At 40.0% G+C, this 26,376-nt stretch overlaps 1 protein-coding gene across 4 annotated transcripts in view; it reads left to right on the top strand.

Annotated features, from left to right (window-relative positions):
- Window positions 1-8,551: 8,551 nt before the first annotated feature.
- The window catches only part of OSBPL8 (oxysterol binding protein like 8), a 151,631-nt gene continuing 133,806 nt past the window's right edge, over window positions 8,552-26,376 (top strand). For 3 of the 4 annotated variants that reach the window (XM_058673198.1, XM_058673197.1, XM_058673195.1), the window contains exon 1: window positions 8,552-8,987. The gene's annotated coding sequence lies outside the window, so the exon portion shown is untranslated. Of the gene's footprint in view, window positions 8,988-22,661; window positions 22,878-26,376 lie in introns of those variants that run through there. The other variant, XM_058673196.1, reaches the window with a different exon arrangement.

The raw sequence follows: 26,376 nt of genomic DNA, 5'->3' as shown, positions 1-26,376 counted from the left end.
CAGAAAGAGGCTGGTTCTCCCTTTAGAATTTGAGTTCTTGATGTCTTCTGAGTGGAATTAAAACTGAGGAATCAACCCTTATATCTGAACAGAAATTTCTAGCTATTTCCAGAGATGGCGTTAAAAGTCAGCATGTACCTAATTTTGGATAGGTAATGTGGGTGGAAAGAGTAGGCAGAGCTTTTCAATAACACTTAATTGTCACTAACCTGTGAATACGTAATTATATAATTTGTGATGATGAACTTTGATTTTTAGACTTGTTTGGTGGAAATCGTTAATGCTTCATAGTTATGTGATAATAGTATATAATTCTGGTTTTTATTACTCTAAATCATGCTATCTTAAATATACGCTAATTTCTCAATCTTATATTAAACCCTCTTCATTGGTACATTATGCAAACTTGAAATAAGAATGTAATTGTGAAGAAAAATAGACTTAAATACTGTACCAGCATAGTTTAAAAAATAATAAAATATTAAAATAATTTTTGCCTCTGTGGATGAGAAAAATAGCACAAAAATAAAATGAAATTGTATAGTGCTTTTGCATTTATTGGCATTTACTGGATGGAGATTACATTTCAAGTAGATAAAATATTTTATCAGATCTTTTTAAAAAGAGTAGATGTAACATGAGGACTTGATTGGACCTACTGATGTAAGGAAATTTTACTGCTATTTTTTTCCTTAAAATTATTAAAAGATAGCAATTCTTGTTTTATAGAGTCAACAGTCTTTAGCATCATGCAAATATGTAACTTTTTTAGTGTGTTTCCTTTATTCTCAACTTTGAGTTCTTTTGTTTGGGATTCCTTTCTGTCTGGAAATGTTTCTTCAGACTTTTTTTTAGAGTGAATGTATTAGCTGTGAACTTTCTGCTTTTGCTTGCTTGAAAATATCTTTAGTTTGGCCTTATATAGAAAAATCTTTTCACTGGGTTTTGAATGACAGGCTGAGAGTCATTTGCCTTTAGCCCATTGAAGATATTATTCCATTTTCTGCTGGTTTCCATAGATGTTGATGCAAAATTAGTTACCTGACACTTTGAAGATAAGCTATGTACTTCCTTGTGCCATTTTTTTTTTCAGGTTAAACTTTTGGCTTTGCTGTTTTGCAACTTCACTTCACTATTATGCATTTGAGTATGTATTTATTATTCTGTAGATTTCTTGCAATTGGGTATTAGGGGTGGGTTTGTTTTTAAGTGTGTGGTTAGGAGTCCCTCATGAGTTCAGTGATGCTCTCAACTGCTATATTGTCATATGTGCCTCTGCCCCATTGTCTCTGTCCTCTTCCTTTTTATTTGTTTTAAAGGCATAATTGTAGGGAGAGGGAAACAGAGACAGAAAGAGGTCTTTGATCACTTGGTTTACTCTCCAAATGGCCACAATGACTGGGGCTGAGCCGGGCAGAAGCCAGGAACCAGGAACTCCTTCCAGATTTCCTATGTGGATGCTGGGGCCCAAGCACTTTGGCTATCCTCTGCTGATTTCCCAGGCATATCAGCATGGACCTGGATGGGATGTCAGAGCTGGAGACAATAGCTTAAGCTTCTTTGCCACAATGCTAGCCCTTGTTTTATTTTGTTTTGTTTTTTTGAGGCTACAGTTCAGTTTTAGAACTTCTCATAATGTATTCCTTGTCAGTTTAGATTCCCTTTATATGTTTATTTATTACATATATTTATGAAAAACTCCTTTTCATTTTTTTTCTGTTGCATTTGGGATAACTTCATTCATGTTTAATTTCACCAGCTTCTACTTTTGCTGTGTTTGAGGGACTAGTAAATTTGCCTGCAGAGTTTTTAATGCTAATTGTATTTTTCCATTTCAAGTTCTGTTTGTTTTTTTCTCCAAATACCCTCAAGCTTTTCATATTTCCAATCTTATCTTTTATTCACTTATATTTAATACAGTTATTTTATCTTCTGACCCTGGTAAATCCATTCACTGAAGTGCTTTAGAATCTGTTTCTGTCATTGTATTTTGTATATTTGTCGTACCGTCTTTTTTTTTTTTTTTTTTTAAAGATTTATTTTATTTTGATTACAAAGTCAGATATACTGAGAGGAGGAGAGACAGAGAGGAAGTGGAGCTGCCGGGATTAGAACCAGCAGCCATATGGGATCAGGGCGAGGACCTTAGCCACTAGGCCACGCCGCCAAGCCCTGTCGTACCGTCTTTTGTACTTGTTATTAAATGTGCACTGCTCATTTTCCTGAGAGCTTTAATGATTGTCACTCTTGAAAGCTTTAAAATGAAAAGTTGGGTTTCTCCAAAGAGGGATGTAGTTTACTCTCGCCACGTGCCTGGGAACCTATCAGTCAAAAAACAAAAACAAAAACAAAAATAAATACAAAACACCTTTTTAATTTGAGAGACAGGAGAAAGAGAGAGAACTCTATCCATTTTACTACAAAGTTAAATGCCATTCCCCAAATTCATTCCTAATTATCTTGAGATTTCTTTGGTATTTCTGGGATAACATGGTTTCAATCTCATTTTTCTGTGAGAATTGCATTGTGGTCCAAATTCTTAGTGATGATTTTAGTGTTCCTTTTTTGCTAGAAGCCAATTTAAGACATGGGATTTTCTTTGTAGAGTCTGGGAGAAGGATGTATAGGCCCGTAAGAGGTAAGTTTATTTCTACATATCTTTGCATGGAATAACTGGCCCTTGAAACTACTGCTTTGTGTGTTTGTGCATGTGGTTATGTGTGTGTGCTTGTGTGTGAGTGTGTCTCTGTGGGAAGCAAAATTTTGTCTCATGTAAGGCCATGAAAACCAAAGCTCATTAACTGGCGTTAGCAACTGTCAAGGAATTCTTTAGTTTCCTGCCTTCATTTATTTTTGTGATTTAATAATTTCTTACCCTGTTGTAAGTGATCAACACCTTTAGGAAGCTCTTGAAATACATTCTCCTGTGATATTTTTTTTCAGTGTGGTCACTGACTAAGGTACCTCATCCATGATATCACTGGAAACAGGACACTAATTTCATTACCTACATTTGCCTTATGGACTATTTCTTTAATATAAATACTACTAAAAAGAAACATTAAAATTAGGAGGCAAATATTGTGCATGCAAATCTATGGATATTACAAATACATGCTTTTAAAGATACATTTATTTGTTTGAAAGGCAGAGTACAAAGACAGGGAGAGCGAAAGAGGGAGAAGTGCTTATACTGCACAGCTGACCAAAACTGTTGGAGCTGGGCTGATCTAAAGCCAGAGCCAGGAGCTTCTTCTGGATCTCCTGAGTAGGTTAGCTGCCCAGGAACTTGAGCCATCTTCAGCAGTAGTTTCCCAGGCGTATTGACAGGGGCCTAATTGGAAATGAAGCAGCCAGGATTTGAGCCGGTATCTATATGTGATGCCCACACCACAGGCAGTGCCTTTACCTGATAGGTCGTGTGGTGTCCCCAAATACACTACTTTTTAATAAAAATTTCAGGTGGGTATTTGCCAAAAAATCTAGTTTGTTAGCTTGCAGCCAACTATTTCTTTACCTTACTAAGTTAGACATTTAAGTATTATTGTTTCATAGTGCATCTGGCCCTATAACCATTGATGCATAGTCTTAAGATTATTTTAGATGACTTGTGAGCTTATGCTAGATAAAAACAAGAAGTACTTTCATGTAACCTGTTTCGTGTCTGTAGCTGCACATTAGCAAGGTGAAATCGGCAGCTACAGCTGTGTTCTAGGGTCAGTTTTAGGTCTGCTCCAAGCATCTTCCTTTTCTCAGATTTCACCTGGAGCATCTTTCTCATGGTAGGCAGCACAGTGGTAAAACACTGACTTGGACCCCATGCTTAAAGCTTCTCCTTTAACTGAGCTCATGAAACGCTGTCTAAAGGAAGTCATGTGACCAACAAGACTAACACCATCTATCACGGTCTTTGGATTTCTGTTGATCCATTCATTGTTCGTGGTGAAATTTGGATTCAGTCTGAATTTTCTTTCAGAACATGAGGATTTTAGTCTAGAATCCTGACTAGCAATCTCTGACAACATAAATTGCCAGCTGTATAAAGGGACAAAAAAAAAAAATCCTTATCACAAGATGTATCTCTCTAAATCTAGGTCAGCATTGAAATACATTCTGTGGAAAGATGATTATTTCTGTTAGTGCTTAAACTGACTTAGAAAAAAAAAGAACTCATTCTCAGAAATGTATAATTAAGCAGTATGCAAATAACATGAGTTCTCATTGAAATTGAAAGTGAATAGTTATTGGGCTCGGCAGCGTGGCCTAGTGGCTAAGGTCCTTGCCTTGATCTCATATGGCCGCTGGTTCTAATCCTGGCAGCTCCACTTCCTCTCTATCTCTCCTCCTCTCAGTATATCTGACTTTGTAATAAAAAAAAAAAATCTAAAAAAAAAAATTATGGTAGCTTTAAAAAAAAAAAAGAAAGTGAATAGTTATGATAAAGCCTTATTTTAAAATGTTACTCTGAAAAGTAGTAGACTTGAAAGACTCTTCGGATCCCTCTAGTTTTTATCTTTTTATTAAAAAAAATTTTTTTACCTATTTATTTGAAAATGGGAGTTTTACAGAGTGAGAAGCACAGAGATGTCCCATTTGCTGGTTCACTCGTCACTGGCCACAGCAGCCAGGACTGTGCCAAGCCAAAACCAGGGGCAGGACCAAGCCAGAGCCAGGGGCAGGAAATACACCCATACCCCTCCAAGTATTGGGGACATTCCTGCTGTTTTTGTAGACATATTAGCAAGGAGCTGAATTGGAAGCAGAACATTTGGGACTTGAAGTGTTCCTCATACAGCATATTGACATCTCAAAAAGTAGCTTAACTCACTGTGCCACAATGCCAGTTCCTTCCCCCACTTTAATAATAATAATAAAAAAGCTTATTTTGGAAGAGAGGATGACAGAATGAGATCTTTTGTTCCCTGGCCCACTTCCCAAATGCCTTCAACAGATTGAACAAGGCCAGGATGAAGCCAGGAGCTTAGAACTCAGTTCCCTGCTACATGCTAGGGACCCAAATACATGACCCATCATTTGCACTTTTAGCAAGAAGCTGGAATTGGGAGCGGAGCTGGGGAGTCAAACCCAGGCAATTCAGATATGGAATGCAGTGTCCTAATCCCTGAGCCAAACACATGCCCTGTGAAGTGTTTTAACATAGGAAATAAAAGTTACTAAATGCTTTTCAATTAAAGTGCAAGATCACCTATTACAGTTGCAGTTGATATTATCATGACATTGAAAATGCTAGATTGAATGATGCTTTTTTGGAATCAGTATCTTAGGATTGAAAGGACCTGAAAAACAGGTCTTTCAATGATAGTGTATTGATACATTATTGTGTTGCAATATTGAGGTTTGTTGGAATCATTCATAATTCATGACAAGTAATTACAGCTTAGAAGATTATGAAAAAAAGATATACTTTCCAGTAATATCTTTACTTACGCTTAGTTACATTCTGTTTCGTGCCTTTTTTTTTAAGATTTATTTATTTTTATTGGAAAGGCAGATGTACAGAGAGGAGGAGAGACAGAGAGGAAGATCTTCCATCCCATGGTTTACTCCCAAGTGGCCACAATGGCCGGTGCTGCGCTGATCTGAAGCCAGGAGCTAGGAACCTCTTTCTGGGTCTCCCACTTGGGTGCAGGGTCCCAATGCATTGGGCTGTCCTCGACTACTTTCCCAGGCCATGAACAGGAACTGGATGGGAAGTGGAGCTGCAGGGATTAGAACCAGCACCCATATGGGATACTGGTGCGTTCAAGGCGAGGACTTTAGCTGCTAGGTCACCACACCGGACCCCTTTGTGCTTATTCTTTGAGAGGAATTGAAAAGAGTCACACCTAGTTTGTTAATAATTTGGATAATCCTTGGTATATCATGACTTTGTTTCAAGTGTGAATGTTATCTATGCAATAAAAAGGCTCTGAGAATCTTGGTTAAATAGCAGGTAGCACAACTCCCTATCTTTACCAGAGCTTGAAATGCAGGCAGTAATTTATCTAGTCATATATTAATTAGGTAAGCATGGAAAATAGGCCTTGGCTTTCTAGTACATTACTTTTCACTCTAACAAATGCTCAATTTTTCAAAACTCACTTTAAGAAATTGGAGGTGAGGCAGGAGAGGATTAAGGCAAGACAATCTGCCTTCTTTTTCTCATCTTTAGCCTCAGTTCCTAAAAATAAAGGCAAATTTCCCAAAGTAAAGGAAAAATATCAGGGAAAGAGAGTCCAGATGGTATATTTTACATGTTATCAACACTCTGGAAGCATTCTTTTGAAACCAACTTTATTGTAAATCCTATTAAATAAAGTTTAAGATGCAATATAGGATATACTCTAACAGTCCCCCCATCTGAAAGAAAAGATTTACATAGCAATCTTTAGGGCCCAGCACAGTAGCCTAGTAGCTACATTCCTCACCTTGTGTGCACCAGGATCCCGTATGGGCACCAGCTCTAATCCCGGTGGCCCGGCTTCCCATCCAGCTCCCTGCTTGTGGCCTGGGAAGCCAGTCAAGGACAGCCCAAAACCTTGGGACCCTGCAACCATGTGGGAGACCCGGAGGAGACTCCAGGCTCTTGGCTTCACATCGGCTCAGCTCCAGCTGTTGTTGCCACTTGGGGAGTGAATCATCTGTCTCTCTTCCTCTCTGTATATCTGACTTCAAAAAAAATCTTATAAAGCAATCTTTGCCCTTACTAGATACTGTGCATGCTTTCATATTCTGTTTTAACCTATCTCAGTAAAAAATCAAATTGATTCTTGAATAACAATTTGAAAATCATTTCTCTTCAAAATTGGAGACAGATTTCAATCTGTCACATGCCAAAGCTACTAGGCTTGCTAAAATGGTTATAGAATAATAAATTTCCCTTAAGTTTATCTGAAAAGAAAAAACCAAAAAACAAAAGCAAAAATCATATAATCAGACTACAAAACAGAACTTGATTCGAATTTTTTCCTCTTTGGAACACCAGTTCATTGCAATATCCCCTAGGCTCGCAGTCTCATTGTCTTTCACGTAATAACTGTGAATCCAGGGCAAGTTGAAGACCGCAGTATCTAATGATTTAATTGGCAGCATTTCTTTTCTTTCTTGGGTAACAAAGCAATAGTCAATCTTGGAATCAACGACCTTTTAGGACTTCTCTAAAATGTATTAAGGTTAAGGATTATACAGGCCAAATTTTACCGCTTATTCATTTGAAAGTATACAGCTGGATCAGAACACCATCTGACCGTCACGTGGATGTATTGACATGAGAATTTCTTTTTTTTTTTTAATTTTATTATTATTGGAAAGCCAGATATACAGAGAAGAGGAGAGACAGAGAGGAAGATCTTCCATCCGATGATTTACTCCCCAAGTGAGCCGCAACAGGCCGGTACGCGCCAATCCGATGCCGGGAACCAGGAACCTCTTCCGGGTCTCCCACGCGGGTGCAGGGTCCCAAATCTTTGGGCTGTCCTCGACTTCTTTCCCAGGCCACAAGCAGGGAGCTGGATGGGAAGTGGAGCTGCTGGGATTAGAACCGGCGCCCATATGGGATCCCGGGGCTTTCAAGGCGAGGACTTTAGCCGCTAGGCCACGCCGCCGGGCCCCGACATGAGAATTTCTTAAGGAAAAAACAATTTATTAATTCTCAGCTGGAAAGGAAAATGAATTAGGATTCGAGTTTATTACATAAAGCTTTCCTTTGTCTTGTTAGCAGAGTTTAGGTAAGATTTTTCTGCTCTTGTATTTCTCTTATTCCTACATTCTTTCTTCACTTCTTTTGGGGACTAACATTTTGTCTTTCCTCTATGAGGTGAGAGGGAGGGTGCCTCGAATCAAGAGGTCAAAAAAAAAGTAAAATAAAAAGTAAAGTCCAAATCAGGAATTGGGTTTATTTTTAAAAGCTTAAGGCCAAATTCCTGTGAATGTGTTTACACTTGCACCAATCCACCACCCTGTAAAACTTAATGACTGTAAAACTGGCACGCAGGATGCCGAACACGACAGGAACCGAAAATAAGTTTGCTGGGCTATTTTCATTCTCAGTGCGACTGAAATACAGCCGTTTCCTTAAAAATAAAATCCTCTACAGAGGAAAACAATCAATTCAATGCCACAGTTAACGTGCTACTAGAAATAGGAACACGTAGTTACAGGCTAATTTTCAAGTCAGACTTAATATACCACGCCACATTTTCAGAATTTTCCTCCTTTATTTGGCTAAAACTTTCCTAAGGTCCAAGGCCTCGGAGGCCTCGGAGGCCTCGGAGTGGGGGGTCTTCAGCGAGCCCGGATCACCACCGTGCTGTCTCTTCAGGTTAGGAAGGGACCGGGTCGCCTTCACAGGTGAGCGGGCGCGGGGCAAAGGATGATGGGGTCGCGCTTCCCCGGAGGCTGGACTGGCAGCCCTGACACTTACAGCACGCTGACAGACGCGGGCGCCCCCAGCGCCTGCCCCACGGGCGAGGCAACGCGGCCGCCGCCCCCGCGCGCAGTCACGTGACGGGAAGGGGGTGTGGCCTCGTCCGGGGGCGGGGCCGCGAGGGGGCGGGCGCTAGAATGTGAAGGATCGTGGCGGCCCCGGGTGCCCAGAAAGGCGGCGACACGGCCGATGACAACATTAGGCCGCGACGCGCTCCGGGCTGGGCGGCGGTGGTAGCGGCAGCCCGAGGGGCTGTAGCATTGGTTCCAGCCTCTGAAGAAGCTGCCGCCGACAGCAGGCGGACGGAGGGGACGGTGGGGACCCGCCCTGGCCCGAGGACAGCGGGGCCGGAGTTCCCGCCCTCCTGGCGGGCAGCGCCTCCGCGGCAGCTAGACAGCGCCCTCGGGCTGGGCTCGCGTCTCCACACCTACCGCCGGCCGCCGAGGCCGAGAGAAGTTGGGAGTCCCACCGTTCGCGTGCAGAGGCTCGGACCCCGGCACCGCCCCGACCACCACCGAGGAACCGGCTGTCTGTGTCCTGCCTCTCCAAGGGCTCCGCCTCGGTGAGTATCGCGCCAATTCCCTAGTTTTGGGGGGCGGCAGGTCCGGCACCCGTCCAGGCAGCTGCGCTCTTCTGGCCGTCCCCCCCCACTCCCCTTGATCTGAGCCGAAGCTGTCGGGGGCTCCCGGTCTCCCCGCGCCGAGGAGTTCCGCTTTGGCTCCTTTGTCCCCTTTTTGAGTCTGGGATTGGAAAGGCTGGCGGAGGTGGAGTGCTCTGGGGCCCACGGAAGGTGCGTCTGCAGCCCTCCGGAGCTGCGGTTATGGGGGGAGCCGGGGTGGGGTGGGGGGCGGTGCGAGCCTCCCCACTGCCGGCAGCGCCGGCCCCATACCCCCGGGGGCCTTGTTGGACCGGGCGACCGGCGGGGGTCTCGCCGGAAGCCCCCCGCACGGAGGAGGCGAGGCTCCGGTTTTCCTGTGACAGCCCCGAAGGAGACTGTGCCGCTCACCGCAGACCGCACCCGCCCTTGCAGAGCCCGTTGACAGGGTGGTGTTCCTCTGAACCTCAGCGGGGAACGTGGGAGGAAAGGCCAAGTCGGCCGGACTTCTGCTAGTGTCTGCTTCAGAGCCCTTTCTCCAGACTTGGGATCACGTAACAAGGAGCCTCAGACGGAACGTGCTTTTGTTTCATTGAGCGGCGGAGTGGAAGCAACACTATAGATTTTCCATTCACAAAAGTCATTTAACTCTCTTCGCGAGAGGCATCTGCTTCGCAGAACATAATAACCTAATTTCATCTTATCATGGATAACTTAGGCTCCTAGTAAAACCGATAGGAAGACTTTCTGACTTAAGCACATTTGTTTCCAGTGAATCAGTTAATGAAGATTTTGCCTTTTGGCCACTGGAAGACTTCAGTGACGTCTCAGTAGTGTTCTGCTTGTGTGGCAGTTTTATTTGGCTTTGTTTTTTAAATGATTATTTATTATTGTCTTATGTGCGTGTGGCAGTTTTAAAAATTAACTTCCTGTGAAACTTAGCCCAAGTTGCTTGTATTCAGATGTTTTTCAAAGGCTGTTTTAAAATCATTTGTTTGTTCCTCTTAATATTCCCGAAAGAGCAAACATTTGGAGGCACATGCATGAATTGCTTGAATGTTTTTTTTTGCACCACGTAAGGCTTCATCTAAAGTTGGTCGTGTTGAGAGACAAGGATTAGAACCTGTTATGTTGTGCGATTGTTAAGGTCATGCTACTTTTACAAAACAGGCTGGAGAATGGAGGGTGAGACCATGCAATTAAAATGTCCTCTATTAAAAGTACCACTAATTGCAAATATTTGTTACTCCTGTTTTTTTGTTTGTTTTTGATAGGAACTGTGTCTGGGCTGATTACAATGTGCCAGTTCAAAGTGTTGGGAAGGAAGTAGACGAAATGTAAGAGCTACCTTTTAGGTCTTTAATTATGGAGATTAAGTTGTTGTGGTCAAATTCCACGTGAACCATGTGAGCCAGAGTGCTCAAGACAGGTGCTTTTAGAGATGCTTGTTTAATTAAAAAATGGTGGTGGTTTCTTTCGGTGAATGGCAATTGTTACTGAATGTCTGACCTGTGGAAAGTTGCTGCTGTATTTTTTCAGTTAGGCTGTGCACATCTTAGAGGCAAATATGTCCTCGTAGGTTCATTTCACTAATTACACATTTGGCAGTGCAGTATTTATTTATTTTAAAATAGACAGCTTTAAGGTGTGTGATTTGCGGATCAATATACAAATAGAGATAATTAAGTTATGTTTTAGTTTAAGAGAAGTGCTAAAATTACTGATTTATGCAATACTGTGCATTATGAAAGGACCTCTCTTTCAAACGGAAAATTCCAATGTTTTAATCAGTGAATATTCTTAGGTTGTTTCAAATTATTTGATTTATAAAGTTTTTCAAGACTAAGTTACTTGAATTGAAACTAACCACTTAGTATTGAGATAATTTGATGTAGTTTTTAAGTATTGGAAAGTTTTTATCTAAATCCCTGAAGCATTACATTGTCAAACATATAATATTAATTTTTGCAAAATTTATACAAATTCATCTTGGACCTTCAGGTAGTTCAAAAGGGAAGACAGGTCTTCTTTTATTCTTATGAATATGACCTACAAATACAACGTGAGTAAAAAGACCTCTGAGGGCTCATTGTAAGTGGCTGGGTGTGAGGTGAGTAGGTGCTTGATTGGAGTAATTGTGGCCAAGTACATGCTGTACATATTGTTTCTTTGTGGATGGGGAACAGGAAGAGATAGGTGGACAACTGTTATGTGGCAGATTTCATGTCAGTGTGTGGGGATTCCCTGGAAGATTTTAGGTCTGCCTTCCTCATACGGCCCTCACTGACCCTTCACCTTCACCAAGGCATGCTGTTGAAGGTCTTATCTGGAAGGCGTGATACAAGAAATTTTTCTCTGAAAAATGTTAACAAGCTTGGAAAGGAGAGTAGTGATTTTTTTCAAAGGTATGTAGGGAAGAAATCCTTGGTTTGGAACATCGTATTCTTAGGCTGTATTATTTTTACCTTTACTAACATTTCAGACAGTGCGAGGTCTCTAATGGGAGGTAGCTTATCTGTTTTGCTCACCATTGAATTTCCAGATACTTAGTAATTATGTAAAGAAAAAAATGTAGCTCCGGATATGATTGGAGAACACAAAAATGGCTGTGATAATGAGGTCCTAACCTGGTGTAATTAGTGAGGTGATAAAGGGAGGACCTTATCTTAGGAGAAGGGAAACAGGTCATTTAATCTGGAAACGATTTTGGGACAGGTGATTCCTGTGGTAAATCTTGGTGTAAACGGTCTTTAAACTAACGTTTAAGGGTATGGACAGCACAAACAAAGGCATTGACTGAGAGAATTTTTCAGATTAAACACAGTAAATCTTTTTTGGATAAAATTATAAAAAATTGTTTTTTCCTATCATAACTTTATCTCTCCTTAGATTAACAGATTGGCATACTTTGCAAAAGCTAAGATTTGGAGTATTTGAGTTTTGAAATTGACATACTATAGTTGATAATAGTATTGGAACTGGGGGTGCTCTGACAATTTAGGGTTTCGTCTGCATCTATACAGTGTGTTTTTGGGCAAGTAAATGTGCCTTAGTTTTCTTGTTTTTAAAAGGATAATCTTTCTCTCATACATTGTGTAATGATGTATGAAATCCCTATCTAATATCTAACATATAGGAGGACATCAACAAAGGCAAAGTTATTTAAGTCTTCTTTATAGATCTTTAAAAAGTATTTTGATTCATTTCCCATAAACTCAGATATCTTCTTGGTCCATCTAATTGACTTTTCGTTTTAAAAATATATCAAAGTTTTAGATGAATCATTCTCTTTTAGTCAAGCATACTGCTTTCTGACAGAAATGAGATTTAATTGTATTAAGTTAAATCACATTTACCTCAAGGAATGCTAGCTCCTTCAATTTTTAAGATTCTAAGAAAGGAACATAGAGTTTTCAAACAACTCATGGGAAATACATATTATTTTAAAAAGTATACATGGATTTCTGAAAACATTTAACCAGAATTAGCTGACCCCCACTCCCATTTTGTTTTTATATTTATTTGTTTTTATTGCAAAGTCAGATGTATAGGGATAGGAGAAGAGACAGAGAGGAAGATCTTCGGTCTGCTGATTCACTCCGAAAGTGGCCACAATGGCCAGAGCTGAACTGATCCGAAGCCAGGAACCTGGAACCTCTGCTGGGTCTCCCATGTGGGTGCAGAGTGCCAAGGCTTTGGGCCGTCCTCGACTGCTTTCCCAGGCTGCAAGCAAGCAGCTGGGTGGGAGGCAGGGTAGATGGGACATGAACGGGCAGCCATGTGGCAAGGATTTTAGCCACTAGCCTACTGTGCCGGGCCTGGACAGTCAGATTTACAGAAAGAAGGAGAGACAGAGAGAAAGATATTCAGCCCACTGGTTCACTCCCCAGGTGACCAAAACGGCCAGAGCTGAGCTGACTCAAAGCCAGGAGCTAGGAGTTTCTTCCAGGTCTCCCATTCAGGTGCAGAGTCCCAAGGCTTTGGGCCATGCTTGGCTGCTTTCCTAGGCTATTAAGCAGGGAGCTGGTTGGGAAGTGGAGCAGCTGAGATATGAACCAGTACCCACATGGGATCCCAGCACATGCAAGGCTAGTACTTCAGCTCCTAGGCTACTGTGCTGGTCCATCCCATTTTGTTTGAAAGGAGCTCGGAGAAACAGAGCTGAGCTTCAGTTTCCAGCAGTTGGCTCAGTAGAGACCCCAGCAAAATACAGTCTTAGTCTTCCACATGGGTGTCGGGGACCCATCACCTGCTGCCTCACAGGGCGTGCATTAGCAGGAGTCAGATCCCAGCACTTGCAAATGGCGTGTGGAAATCCCAAGCTTTCTCCTAATCCCTGTGTCAGATGTTAGCTCCTGGATTTATTTTAAGATTCTATTTCTTTTTTTTCTTTTTTGTTTTTTGTTGTAAGATTTATTTAGTTTTATTGGGAAGGCAGATATACAGAGAGGAAGAGAGACAGAGAGGAAGGTCTTCCATCCATTGATTCACTCCCCAAGTGAGGGCAATGGCCAGTGCTGCGCCAATCTGAATACAGGAGCCAGGAACCTTCTCCAGGTCTCCCACACGGGTGCGGGGTTCCAAGGCTTTGGACCATCCTCGACTGCTTTCCCAGGCCATAAGCAGGGAGCTGGATGGGAAGTGGGGCTGCCGGGATTAGAACTGGTGCCCATTTGGGATCCTGGCATATTCAAGGCAAGGACTTTAGCCGCTAGGCCACTGCACTTGGCCCAAAATTCCATTTCTTATGAACTTTTTGAAGTCCCTTCACGTTTAGCTATAAATCTGAATCTTTAGGCTTTTGTTCCCTACAGAATTTGTTTCTGTAGAAATTGTAACTGCTTATTATGCTGCTCATACATCTATTTTTTTTTCTTGAAAAAATAGATTTTTTTCAACAGTTAATTCCCAGAAAATATCCTCTTTCTGTTTTAGTGATTGTTAGGAAGATTTCTGCTTTTTGCTTGTTGTTATAAAATTCAGTACTTTTTGAGCAGAATAACAGACTTTTGCATTATTTCTTATCTAAGCTTTTTGCTCCAGTAGCTATTTGTTCTCTGAATCTCCAAATCTCATTATACATTGTGAACTATTTGTTGTGTTCATGATCCATGGAGCATTCTGTTCTTGGTATAATGTGTTTGAAGGGTATTGTAAAAAGAGCAAGATTACTCTCGAATCTTCGAATAATGAAATAGCCATTTGTCATCTTACATATTCACAAAGAAAAATAAAAGTTTTAGAAATTGAAGGCTCTCTTTTCAGATAAAGGGAGAAACTTCATGATTTAAAGTTGTTGCAAATTTGGGCCGGGCGCAGTAGCCTAGCGGCTAAGGTCCTCACCATATAGGATCCTGCGCCGGGATCCCATATGGGCACTGGTTCATATCCCGGCAGCCCCACTTCCCATCCAGCTCCCTGCTTGTAGCCTGGGAAAGTAGTCGAGAAAGGCCCAAAGCCTTGGGACCCTGCACCCATGTGGGAGACCTGGAAGAGACTCAAGGCTCCTGGGTTTGGATTGGCTCAGCTCCAGCCATTGCAGCTACTTGGGGAGTGAATCAATGGATGGAAGATCTTCCTTTCTGTCTCTCCTCCTCTCTGTATATCTGACATTCCAATAAAATAAATAAATAAATCTAAAAAGGAAAGTTGTTGCAAATTTGATGGATTCAGAGTGCTGTTATAACTTCTGAAGGTGTCTAAGTAGGATTGCTTAATCATCTTAATAATAAGCACTGTGTTGATTGCTAAACATACATGACATTACTGTAAAAGTGTTTGACGCACATCTTCACATTCAGTCTTCACAACAACTCTTGAGGTCAGGCCATTTCCTTCTCCATTTTAAGCCACAGGTGCCGGTAGAATGAGTAACAGTGTGATGGAGCCGGGATGTGAATTAACCCTGAGACACAGAGGCTACCTAGTCGGAGGTGGAGCCTGGCAATAGGATTGAGCCTGGGGTTTAAGCCACCTTTGCCATTGATGCCTGTGCTTTTAACCACTGTGGTTTGCTTGCAGTTGCTCCTTGTGACAGATCTTGACCTTGTTATCTTTCTTAGTCTGTTTTGACTGTGTGATTTGATAGAAATAAGCTTTCTATTAAGTGTGATATAGCCTCAATGAAAATGTGTATTACAAGAAAACTGTGCATGGATTTTAAGTTTTTTGCACCAGGATAAACTTGTTATGGCATGTGTGAACAGGATACAGTTTAAGGCTCTGAAAAGGTTAAGACATCAGTTTAAATGTGTCTCTATCAGAGCAATATGAATTCTGCTAAAATTAAAGCCAGAACAAACATCAAATTTATGGTGAGGTGTGGGTGGAAGAGTGGTGAGATCATTGGTGCTTTCCAGAAATTTATGGGCACAGAATACGAAAGAAATCTGTAGTTTACAAATGGGTAAGTTATTTTAGAAGGAAAGAGACCATGTTCAAGTTGAAGCTCTTGGCAGCAGGCCAATCCGCATCAGTTTGTAAGGAACGGTTTAATCCTACTGGTGGGCTAGTCGAAGAGGAATGATAATAGCAGAAACAGTAGCCAGCATGGTAGATAGCTCGGCTGATTGCGCTCGCACAATTCCTACTGAAAAACTGAAGTGGAGCAAGCGTTCTGTTGCTCCTAGATCAGCTGCAGACAAGAACAGAGCTTTCAAGGGCTTTTAAACAAGTGAGATAAAGATGTTGAAGCATTCCTTCAAAAAATCGTGATGCAAGATGAGCTATGGCTTTTCCAGTGCAATTCTGAGAGAAAACAATGACTGTCATGAGATGGAAGTGAGCTAGTCAAAGCAAAGCTCATGGCAGCAGTTTTTCGGATACTCCAGGCATATTGCTTGTTGACTGTCTAGAAGGACCGAAACAAATGTCTGCCTATTTCAAGAGTGTTTTGGGAAATATAATTACACCTTTAGCAGAAAAGGGCTTAGGAATGCTTCATGAGAGACAGTCCTTATTTATTATGGTAGTATTGCTGATTTCTCTGATCTAATAAGGACAGTTTTGCAAGGGTTCTGATGGGAAATCATTAGGCATCCACCTAATGGTCGTAATTTGACTTAAAAACATTTTTTTTTAGAAGGCACTGATTTTGGTTAATAAGTGTAAGAAACATTTCTCCACTGAAAATGTTAAATTCCAAGGCCCCCTCAGTTTTTTTTAAACATTTATTTATTTTTATTACAAAGTCAGATATACAGAGAGGAGGAGAGAGAGAGGAAGATCTTCCATCCGATGATTCATTCCCCAAGTGAGCACAGCGGCCGGAGCTGTGCCGATCTGAAGCCAGGAGCCAGGAACTTCCTCCAGGTCTCCCACATGGGTGCGGGGTTCCAAGGCTTTGGACCATCCTCGACTGCTTTCCCAGGCCACAAGCAGGGAGCTGGATGGGAAGTGGGGCTGCCGGGATTAGAACTGGTGCCCATTTGGGATCCTGGCATATTCAAGGCAAGGACTTTAGCCGCTAGGCCACTGCACTTGGCCCTAATAAATTATTTTAAACTGAAAGAAAATATTGTCTTTAAATAAAAGACTTTTTCTTCCCTTTGAGGGGTGAATGGGATTCTTCAGGGTGTTTATGTAAATCTGGTACATTTTTGTTGTTTATGCAATAAAGGAAGTTATGTTATTTTTCTTTTCTTTTCTTTTTTTTTTTATTATCATTGGAAAGCCGGATATATAGAGAGGAGGAGAGACAGAGCGGAAGATCTTCCATCTGATGTTTCACTCCCCAAGTGAGCCGCAACGGGCTGGTGCGTGCCGATCCGATGCCGGGAACCAGGAACCTCTTCCGGGTCTCCCACGCGGGTGCAGTGTCCCAATGCATTGGGCCGTCCTCAACTGCTTTCCCAGACCGCAAGCGGGGAGCTGGATGGGAAGTGGAGCTGCCGGGATTAGAACCGGCGCCCATATGGGATCCCGGGGCTTTCAAGGCGAGGACTTTAGCTGCTAGACCACGCCGCAGGGCTCAAGTTATGTTATTTTTCTAAAACACCCTGGTTTCTATTAAATGTTGATCCACACTTCTGTTACCAACCTAAGACTAGTTGAGTTTTCTGTTTTTGTCTTTTCCTTCTAAATAAATGAAGATGTATTTTGTTACCTATACATTTTTCTTTTTTTAAAGATTTATTTATTTTTATTGGAAAGGCGGATATACAGAGAGGAGGAGAGACAGAGAGGAAGATATTCCATCCAATGGTTCACTCCCCTTGTGAGTGCAACAATTGGAGCTGAGCCAATCCGAAGGCAGGAGCCAGGAGCTCTTCCAGGTCTCCCACATGGGGGCAGGGTCCTTAGGCTTTCCCAGGCCACAAGCAGGGAGCTGGATGGGAAGTGGGGCCCTCTGGAGTTAGAACTGGCGCCCATATGGGATCCCAGTGCGTGCAAGGTGAGGACTTTAACCATTACGCTACCAAGCCGGGCCAACCTATGTATTTTTCATTGGTGCATCTAAGTGCTGAAAATTGATGAAGAGTGTTAATACTGTGACTTTGTAAGCTCTGTTTACTGCTGGTTAGGTTGATTCCTTCATTTATAGATTCTGTTAAGTAGTACCTGTGCCATTAAAAGAAAACTATTGATAATATGAAGTTCAGGAGGATTTTATTTATTTCATCCATTGACTATTGAATTAGAAACATTTTGGATATGACCAAAATTTGACCATTGAATTAGAAAAGATTGGCTAAGCGATCTATTTATCCTGTTGTTTCTGGTTGCTTCCTTTTCTCATACTATATGCTTCTGTCGTAGTCTTCCATAATCCCTGCACCCCATTCCACCTCCCATCATTCTGTATTCCCTGGCATACTACCTATTATTCTGTGTTCTTTGTTTTATTTGGAGTTGGCTGTAGCCCTGCTTTAATTCAGACTACTTAGCTTTTAGGTTTCTTCCTGTAACTTTCTCACATTATATTCTTAAAATGGGCATATTTTATAATGTATCTTTCTACTTAATCTTTTTGTTGGAATGTACATTTGTAAGAAACTTCTTTAAAAAGTATATGAGAGATAGAATTTTTGAGTCCTTATAGTCTGCAGTCTAGTTTCACATTTGACCGATAAACTGGCGTTATACAAAACTTTTAGTTACGAAAATATTTTCCTGTAGAACTCTGAAAGCATTGCTCCATTGTCTGCTAATATCTAGAAATACTGATGTGAAGTCATATGTCAGTCTTAAGATGAGTTTTTTTTTTAGACTAAAAACATTCAAAATTTTCTCTTGTTCTTCCTGTTGAAGTCATAATGAGGTTTTGGTTTATTTGTTTGACTTGTCCTTTAAAGTATGAATCAGATTGTTTTTCCAACTCTGGAAAAAATCTCTTATATTATGTATATTATGTCATTTCTTCCCTTCCCTTTAACTCTTAGGCAGGCAGAAACTTTCTCTCTTGGATTTATCCTCCTCGTTGTTACTCATATTTTTTGATTCTCTGCTTTGTGTTCAGGGAATGTTTTTTGCTTTAGTTTTTTGGTCGATTTCACAGGTAGTAATCAATGTATTTTCTTAATGATTTTTTGATTTGTCTGTTCGCTCTTCCTCCTGTCCTTATGTTGTAATAATATGAGAAGAAGATATGTTATATCTTCTCAATTATCTCCCTTTTCTCTGGTCGTGTGTGTGTGTGTGTGTGTGTGTGTGTGGTTCTTTTTTGTCTCCCTTGTTAGGAAAGATCTCGATTTTTAGTCTCTGTCTATCCCCCACTGCCACCCTATCTTCATTGTTTTCCATATTAGCTTTTGCCTTGGAGTAGGCATTCTGGGCAGAGCACTTTGGGGTCAGGGCACTACAGAGTCATGTCTGTCCCTTAGCAAGCATTGTTTTAGGGTGAGAGAGAAGGAAACTAGTTTAGGATTGGAGGCCCTTTGAAATGCCAGATTAGAAGAATTTATTCTGCTCTAGGATCCCCACTGAACTTTCATTAGGCATTTTCTTTCTTTAGGGAAAAATCTGGTATTTTTTTAAATTTAAATATGGGTGTAAATGTTAGTTGTTAAGATGTGGGATAGGAAATGTAGTTGTGTCTTTTACAAACTAGTCGGTTTATACTCCTCCTATTTTTAGCCCTGCTGTTTATTTTACCCTCTCCCTCTACATACCATTTATTTTGCAATCACACCTGTCTGAGGTCCTCTGAGTTGTTGATTCGAGTTCTTTCTTTCTCTATCACTTTTAGAGAATATACTGAGACTGGCATTTCTCTCATATTATTTTCATCAGTTTCTATTCTATTTTTAAATGGCTTATTACTTTTATTTTGAAAGTTAGGTTTTACAGAGAGAGAGAGCTTCAGTCACTGGTTCATCCCTAAATGACTGCAATGGCCAGAGCTGAGCTAATCTGAAGTCAGCAGCATGAGCTTCCCCTAGGTCTTTCATGTGGGTCAGGAACCCAAGGTCTTGGACCACCCTCTGCTCCTTTCTCAACGATGTGAGTAGGGAGCTGGATGGAAAGTGAAGCAGCCAGAACACAATTTGGTGTCCACATGGGATGCCAGCACGAAAGGGTGGAGAATTAAGTTTCTGTGGCACTTTACTGCCCCTCATACTTACTTTCATCTTTCAGAAACATAACTGCTTCTCTATTCCTATTGTCAGTTTTAATTTTTTATCTTATGATTTTATTCTTTCTGTATGAACTGTTTAATTCAGTGAGGTACACAGAGTAACTAGAGGGATAATTATATTTACTATATTCTTTTAAAAATATTTTTCTGAATTTTTTTTTGAAGATGTATTTATTCATTGAAAAGGCAGAGTTACAGAGAGAAAGAGAGTCAGGGAGGGAGAGAGAGAGGATCTTTTCTTTTGGTCCACTCTCTAAATAGCTGCAATGGTTGAATCTGGGCTGGTCTGAGGCCAGAAGCCAGGAGCTTATGGTGGTCTCCTGCTGCTTTCCTGGGCACATTAGCAGGGAGCTGGATTGAAAGTAGGGCGATTGCGACTCCACTGATACCCATATGAAATGCCTGCATTGCAGGTGGCAGGTGTCACAGTGTTAATCTCATTTCTTCACTGTAGATTTGTGTAGCTGTTTGTGTCTTGATGTGTGTTAGCCTTAAAACTTTAAATCTTTGTTTTGTTCTTATTTCCTTGCTTGTTGTCAGCTCTTCCAACTTGCACACATTGTTAATTTTTTTTTTTTTTTGCCACTTCTGCTTGGCTCACTGGAAACTGAGATCATTTGAAGTTGTAAGATATGAGTTTGGTTTCAAAGAAGGGCATTTTAGTTTTAAGCACATAACCCCTGTGACACTTTGTTACAGGGGAGTCTTCTGTTTCTTAATCATGTCCAGATAGGTGAGGTGTTAATCATTCTTTGTCATTTACTTCTTTGTTTTAAGTGTGATTACTTTTCCTTTCATTCTACCTTGTGATTGTTGGCACTTTTAATGTTGAATTTAGATTGCCCGACTAGTTCATTGAAGACCTTAATTTTTATTGCACCTTGATTTTATACTTGTAACACTCCCCCAGCACTGTTTCTAAATGTTTAAAACTTATTTACTTTCTCCTTCCTGGAATATTTTCCTGAATCTTCAGGGTCCATATGTTCAGAATGGTATTGTGAATTATTGTGGGTAGGTAAATGTTAAGTACGTCAGTCCTCCACCCTCCGCCCCACCCCACCCACCTCCTGCTTCTCTCTTTGCTGCTGTTCTTAATCCTGCTTAGGTTTTTTTTTTTTCCCATGAGACTTTGAAGTTCTTCCCTCAACAGCTATGGTTTTGACTGTTAGCATGCGTGTCTTTTTGATGGGAATTCTCATTCTGCAATCAAAGTTTTGCAGCCTGGTTTAAAAAAATACCCATTACTTTGAAGTTGAAATTCTGACTGAGAGATTGGAATTTGGAAGGTTTAAGAACCTGAATTTGACCTGATTATATAAAGTATTATAATATCTTATGTAGTAAGTATGTCTTTGAAATTTAAAGTAGCTTAGAAGAGAAATTTGCTCTTTTGCATCTTTATTTGCTCAGCATGGAACTTTAAATTGGAAGTACAGTATAGTGAACTGATTATTGATTATTTTATGAACTTTATATTCTATGAAACTCTGGATTTTAGGATCCAGAAATTGGAATAATTAGTATATATCTGTTACTTTACCTTTCACGTGTATTCTAAGCTTTTTCATTTTTAGATATCAGTTGTCATGTTTAATTTCCCTCTTGCTTCTATTACAGTTATAGTTTTAATAATTTTTCCTTGTGATTGCTGAAATTTAAATAGAATCTTCAAAAATCATTGGGTACCTAAAACTTACACAATTTTTGTGTGCCAGTCAGAATTCAATAATACTGAATAAGATTTTTCAGCATTTTGTAGATAATATTCTGAATATTTTTAAGGAGTTAATCGTTTGGTAATTTTGGCTCTGATATCTGTTTTCTTCAATAATGTATGATTAAGATATAGTGATGGAAAAAAACCCTGCAATTGCTGGGGAAAAATTTCTCTGTAACAGTGGAGAATTAACAGGTTGATTGCTTAATACATCAAGCATTTTGACAAATAAAATCTTGTTTATTTAGATACTTTTAGGGGACTTTATTATTACAATATGAATGATTTCTTCAGTCTCATAAACTGAAGTTGATCAATGATGCATTTGTGACTACATTACAAATTATTTTCATTAAATGAAGAAAATATATGCTTTATGAAATGTTCATTGAGAATTCTTTCATGTTGATTTTTGCCTTTAGAAACAAGCTTTAATATATTATTTCTGTGATTTCATATTTTGGTAGGTTTTTTTGAAAAGATTTATTTATTTGAAAGGCATAGATAGAAGGAGAAGCAGTCTTCCATCTGCTGATTCACTCCTCAGATAGCCACAATGGTTGAGGCTGGGCCAAAGCCTGGAGCCAGGAACATCCTTTGGGTGTCTCATCTGGGTATAGGGCCCAAGCACCTAGACATCTTCTGCTGCGCTCTCTGGCACATTAGCAGGGAACTGGATGGGAAGTAGAGCAGCCAAAGCTTGAGCTGGCACTGAGATGTGATGCTGGCATCTTGGGCAGGGCTCATCCCACAGTGCCACAATTCTGGGTCTTCGTAGTTACTCTTAATTCAAGTATTAAAAATTAAGTTGGTTTTCACAGAACCTTTGGAATTGGTACACATGTATAATTAATTGTCTTAGCTATTTATAAATTAGAGATGATGAGTACTTTGATTATAGCAATTTATATCTGGAGCTCAAAACCCCAGAGTATCTACGCTAGAGTTAGACACTTTATTAATTTTTCTTTCATGCTCAAGATAGGAAGTAATTTGTAATTTATCAAAATATGAGGAATTGTTTTGGGGTTTGAATATCAGTAATACAATTTCTTGAGGCTGTCTTTAAATTTGCATTTCAAGCTTTGATCCTTAGTGTTAATGAACTCTTAAGTTTAAGTGTAGGTATGCATTTTTATCTGCAGGAAACAGGATAACTCTTTTGCCTTATTATAACTAATTGTCATACTTAGTAAATGAAATTTGTTTTTACCAGTGTCTTAATCTATAGCAAATTTCATGTCTTCTTTACAAAGTAATATTTTAAGAGTAAAAAAAAATATGTAGAATCAGGTAAATTTAAAGTATAATTTAAAATATCTAACTTTAAAAACACTGACATTTATATACTGAGAAATTGTTAGTACGGTGGCTAGTATAATTACAAGCTCTGTCCTTAAGAGGCCTTGAGTTTCTCTTTGAGCTTGTGTCACAAGTCTGTTCAACCTAGCATTATGAACACCATCTGACTTAGTAAACAGATGTACTGGGAAAATAAGTAACCTGCCAGAAGTATTATCTTTCCCCTAACTATGTGACCTTGGCAAACCATTTAGCCTCTGTGAGTCTTAGTGCAGTAGAGGGTTTGGAACAGATAATCATTTGAGGATTCCTTAAAGATACCAGGGTCTAGAATTCCAACCAGATAATACATTATTTTGTTATATTATGGAATAATGTCCTTATAATAGTTCTGAAATAGATCATGTTATTTTGAATATAAATGAATTTATTCATGTGTTTAACAGATTCTATGTCTAAGTAATATACTCAATCATGTAGTTACTAAGGGATCAAATGAAAATCTAAGACTTGACTGTGTCATTCTGTGGTCATCTTTTTAATGTACCATACTTCTTCCTGAATCAATGGTATTACGTTAGACAAGAAGATTTTATTCTTAAAACTTATGCCATTTTTTAATCTGTAGTTTACAGCAGATGTATTATAGTTGCTGTCATGTAGTAAAACCAAAGTCTAGTTTTAGGTCTGTGTATGAGTTGTTCTCAGAGTAGAAATTTGACTAGTTTTAAAGTAAGTATAATAGAAATTATGTGTCTAAGAGATAATTGCTGTGTTCAGAGTTATCTTGAATTTATTTCTGTAATGTCATGGATGTTCAGGGAACATTTTTTGAACTGTTTTTTGACATTTCTTTCTTATCTTTAACTTAATTCTTTTAAAAATTTTTAGAAGGTAGTTAGAGGCAGCAAGTGCTCCTCACCCCTCCCTCAGCAATGGTTCATCTCCACATGTCTTCAGTAGCCAAGGTTGGGCCTTGTGCCAGAGCCAGGAGCTAAGAAACCCAGTCTGGGTGTCAGGTACCCAGCTAGCTGTGCCATCATCTGCTACTTCCCAGTCTGCAGTGACGAGAAACTTGAATTGGGAGCCAGAATTTGGTATTGAGTCCAAGCACTCTAAAATGGGACATAGGAGTCTGGGCCAAACTTCCTCCCCTAACCTTGTTCTTTTAACCTTGAGTCTGTAGGGGCAAATTACTTATTGCGGAACTGGGTTTGATGTTTGGCAAAAGCAGAAAGTCCTTCTGAACTAAATCTTATATGTCAATTAGGGATCAAAATGGGAAATGCCATTTTTAGTTAAAAATAATCAGTGACCAACAGGATGAAACTTATTCTTGTGTCATTAGTAAGGTATCTAGGAAAGTATGGGAGACAATAAAAGCTCCAAAATTGTTTTGTGCAATGGCAACTTGAATAGTCTCTAAAAGTGATGTCTGTGGGCCTTGCGGCGTGACCTAGCGGCTAAAGTCCTCACCTTGAACGTGCCTCGGTATCCCATATGGGCACCAGTTCTAATCCCAGCAGCTCCACTTCCCATCCAGCTCCCTGCTTGTGGCCTGGGAAAGCAGTCGAGGACGGCCCAATGCTTTGGGACCCTGCACTGGTGCGGGAGACCTGGAAGAAGTTTCTGGTTCCCGGCTTTGGATCGGTGTAGCACCAGCCGTTGCAGTCACTTGGGGAGTGAATCATCGGACGGAAGATCTTCCTCTCCGTCTCTCCTCCTCTCTGTATATCTGACTTTGTAATAAAATAAATAAATCTTTAAAAAAAAAATAAAAGTGATGTCTGTGAATGGAGCTGACTTTTACTTAGTTGTAAATTCTGATGTGTTCAGTTAAGTTACATGCCTAAGTTTATATTTCGCTGATTTAGGGGGGAAAGTTGATGTAATTTGTGACTATTATATAATTATGTAAATTGTGTTGGGTTTAATTCTAGTCAGCTCTTCTGTCTGAGTGTACTCTTTGATGTAGGCTTATGTAAGTTAAACTTTATTAAAAAATCATCCTATTATTAAGTATTCTGAATTTATTATATAACTTGTAACTTTTCATGCTTAGTTTTAATTATAGGCAGCTTCCTCATTGGAACATAGACTTTGATACAGGCTTACTTTGTGTGTGTGTGTGTGTGTGTGTGTGTGTGTGCGCGCGTGTGCCTGGCTTATTTCAAATCACATGTTGCCCTCTGGGTTCCTTCATGTTGCTGTAAATGACAGAATTTCTTTGCTTTATCTGCTTATGGACACCTGTGCTGATAGCATATCTTGGCTATAGTGAATAATGGTGCAATAACCATGAGATTGCAGATATCTCTTTTTTTTTTTTAAGATTTATTGATTTTTATTGGAAAGACAGATTGCAGAGAGAAGAATAGACAGAGAGGAATATCTTGCATCCCCTAAGTGGCCACAATGGCCGGAGCTGAGCCTATCCAAAGACAGGAACCAGGAGCTTCTTCCTGGTTTCCCAGGTGCGTGAAGGATCCCAAGGCTTTGGGCTGTCCTCGACTACTTTGTGAGGCCAGAAGCTGGGAGCTGGATGGGAAGCAGGGCTGCTGGGAAATGAACCAGTGTCCATTTGGGATCCCAGTGCATGCAAGGTGAGAACTTCAACCGTTAGCCTACTGCGCCAGGCTGCAGACTTACTTTCAGTTTTTTTTTTTTTCCCAAAAATTTTCTTAAGCTGCATTTAATATGATTAAATAGCTTTTAGATATCAGGGCTATGATGAGTGCAGATAGTAAATAGTAATGTCTATGTAACTTGTTGCAGAAGGATTTTGGTATTGAAGATTTGATTTTAGCTTTTGAAGGTACTGTTCTTGATTCATGTGACAGAATTTAATGAAATTTCCTTGTTTATAACAATTAAGTGATACCAAAAGGTCTTGTGATCTTAAATAGTGGTTTTTTTCCTTTGAGGTTATAAAGCAGTTAATGTTAGAAGACAGTTCAACAGATTTGAGTACAGTCACTGTGCAAATGGCTGAAAGTTCACTAGGAGCTTGACAGATGGTCTCTCTGACCTCTTTGAGCTTGTGTGGGGGCAGGGGGAATGGACAGCAGACTATTCATTGCACAACTGTGTGATCACCTTTGTGAAAAGTACTAAAGGAAGAAACAGGATAACGAAAGGATTTGGTGACCTAGAGGCTGAAGGGAGCCAGAGAAGGTTAGTTGAGTGAAGGGATAAAAGAATATTTCTGGCAGAGCATCATGTTTAAAGATCCCAATACAGCAAGGAAATTGCCCTTTGCCAGGAAATGAGAAAGTGGAGTTGAGTGAAATGTTCAAGGTTGAGAGGGTAGCTGTATGGTGCAAAAGGTTGGGGCTGGATACATGAGATCTGTGTTAAAGGTTTCTATTTTTGTCGCCTGATCCCTTATGAACCTCTAGAGCAATTAAACCAAAGGAATGAAATAATCAGGTTTAGAGGGATTTTCTGTGGATATTATGTGATGAGGGTAGGTACTGAAAGACCAATCTGATTGTGTTGAAATTAAGGTACCCTTTGGCCCATTCAGGGAAGAATCCTGAAGGGTAGTGGTTTTTTTCTTAATATTAAAAAAAAAATTTATGTCAGATGAACAAATTTCTTGTATTTTATGTAGAAGAATTTAAAAGCATAATGATACTTTCCACATACCCTCCCTCTCACTTGCATTCCTACTCTCCTCATTCCTTTCTTTTTTCTTTTCATGATGACATAATTTTTATTTATTTTATAATCACAAGTTTAATACTCCACTAAGAATT

This window comes from Ochotona princeps, chromosome 15 (genome assembly GCF_030435755.1).
Source record: "Ochotona princeps isolate mOchPri1 chromosome 15, mOchPri1.hap1, whole genome shotgun sequence".
Taxonomy (NCBI): Eukaryota; Metazoa; Chordata; class Mammalia; order Lagomorpha; family Ochotonidae; genus Ochotona; species Ochotona princeps.
This window is presented reverse-complemented; position numbering and strand designations above follow the sequence as displayed.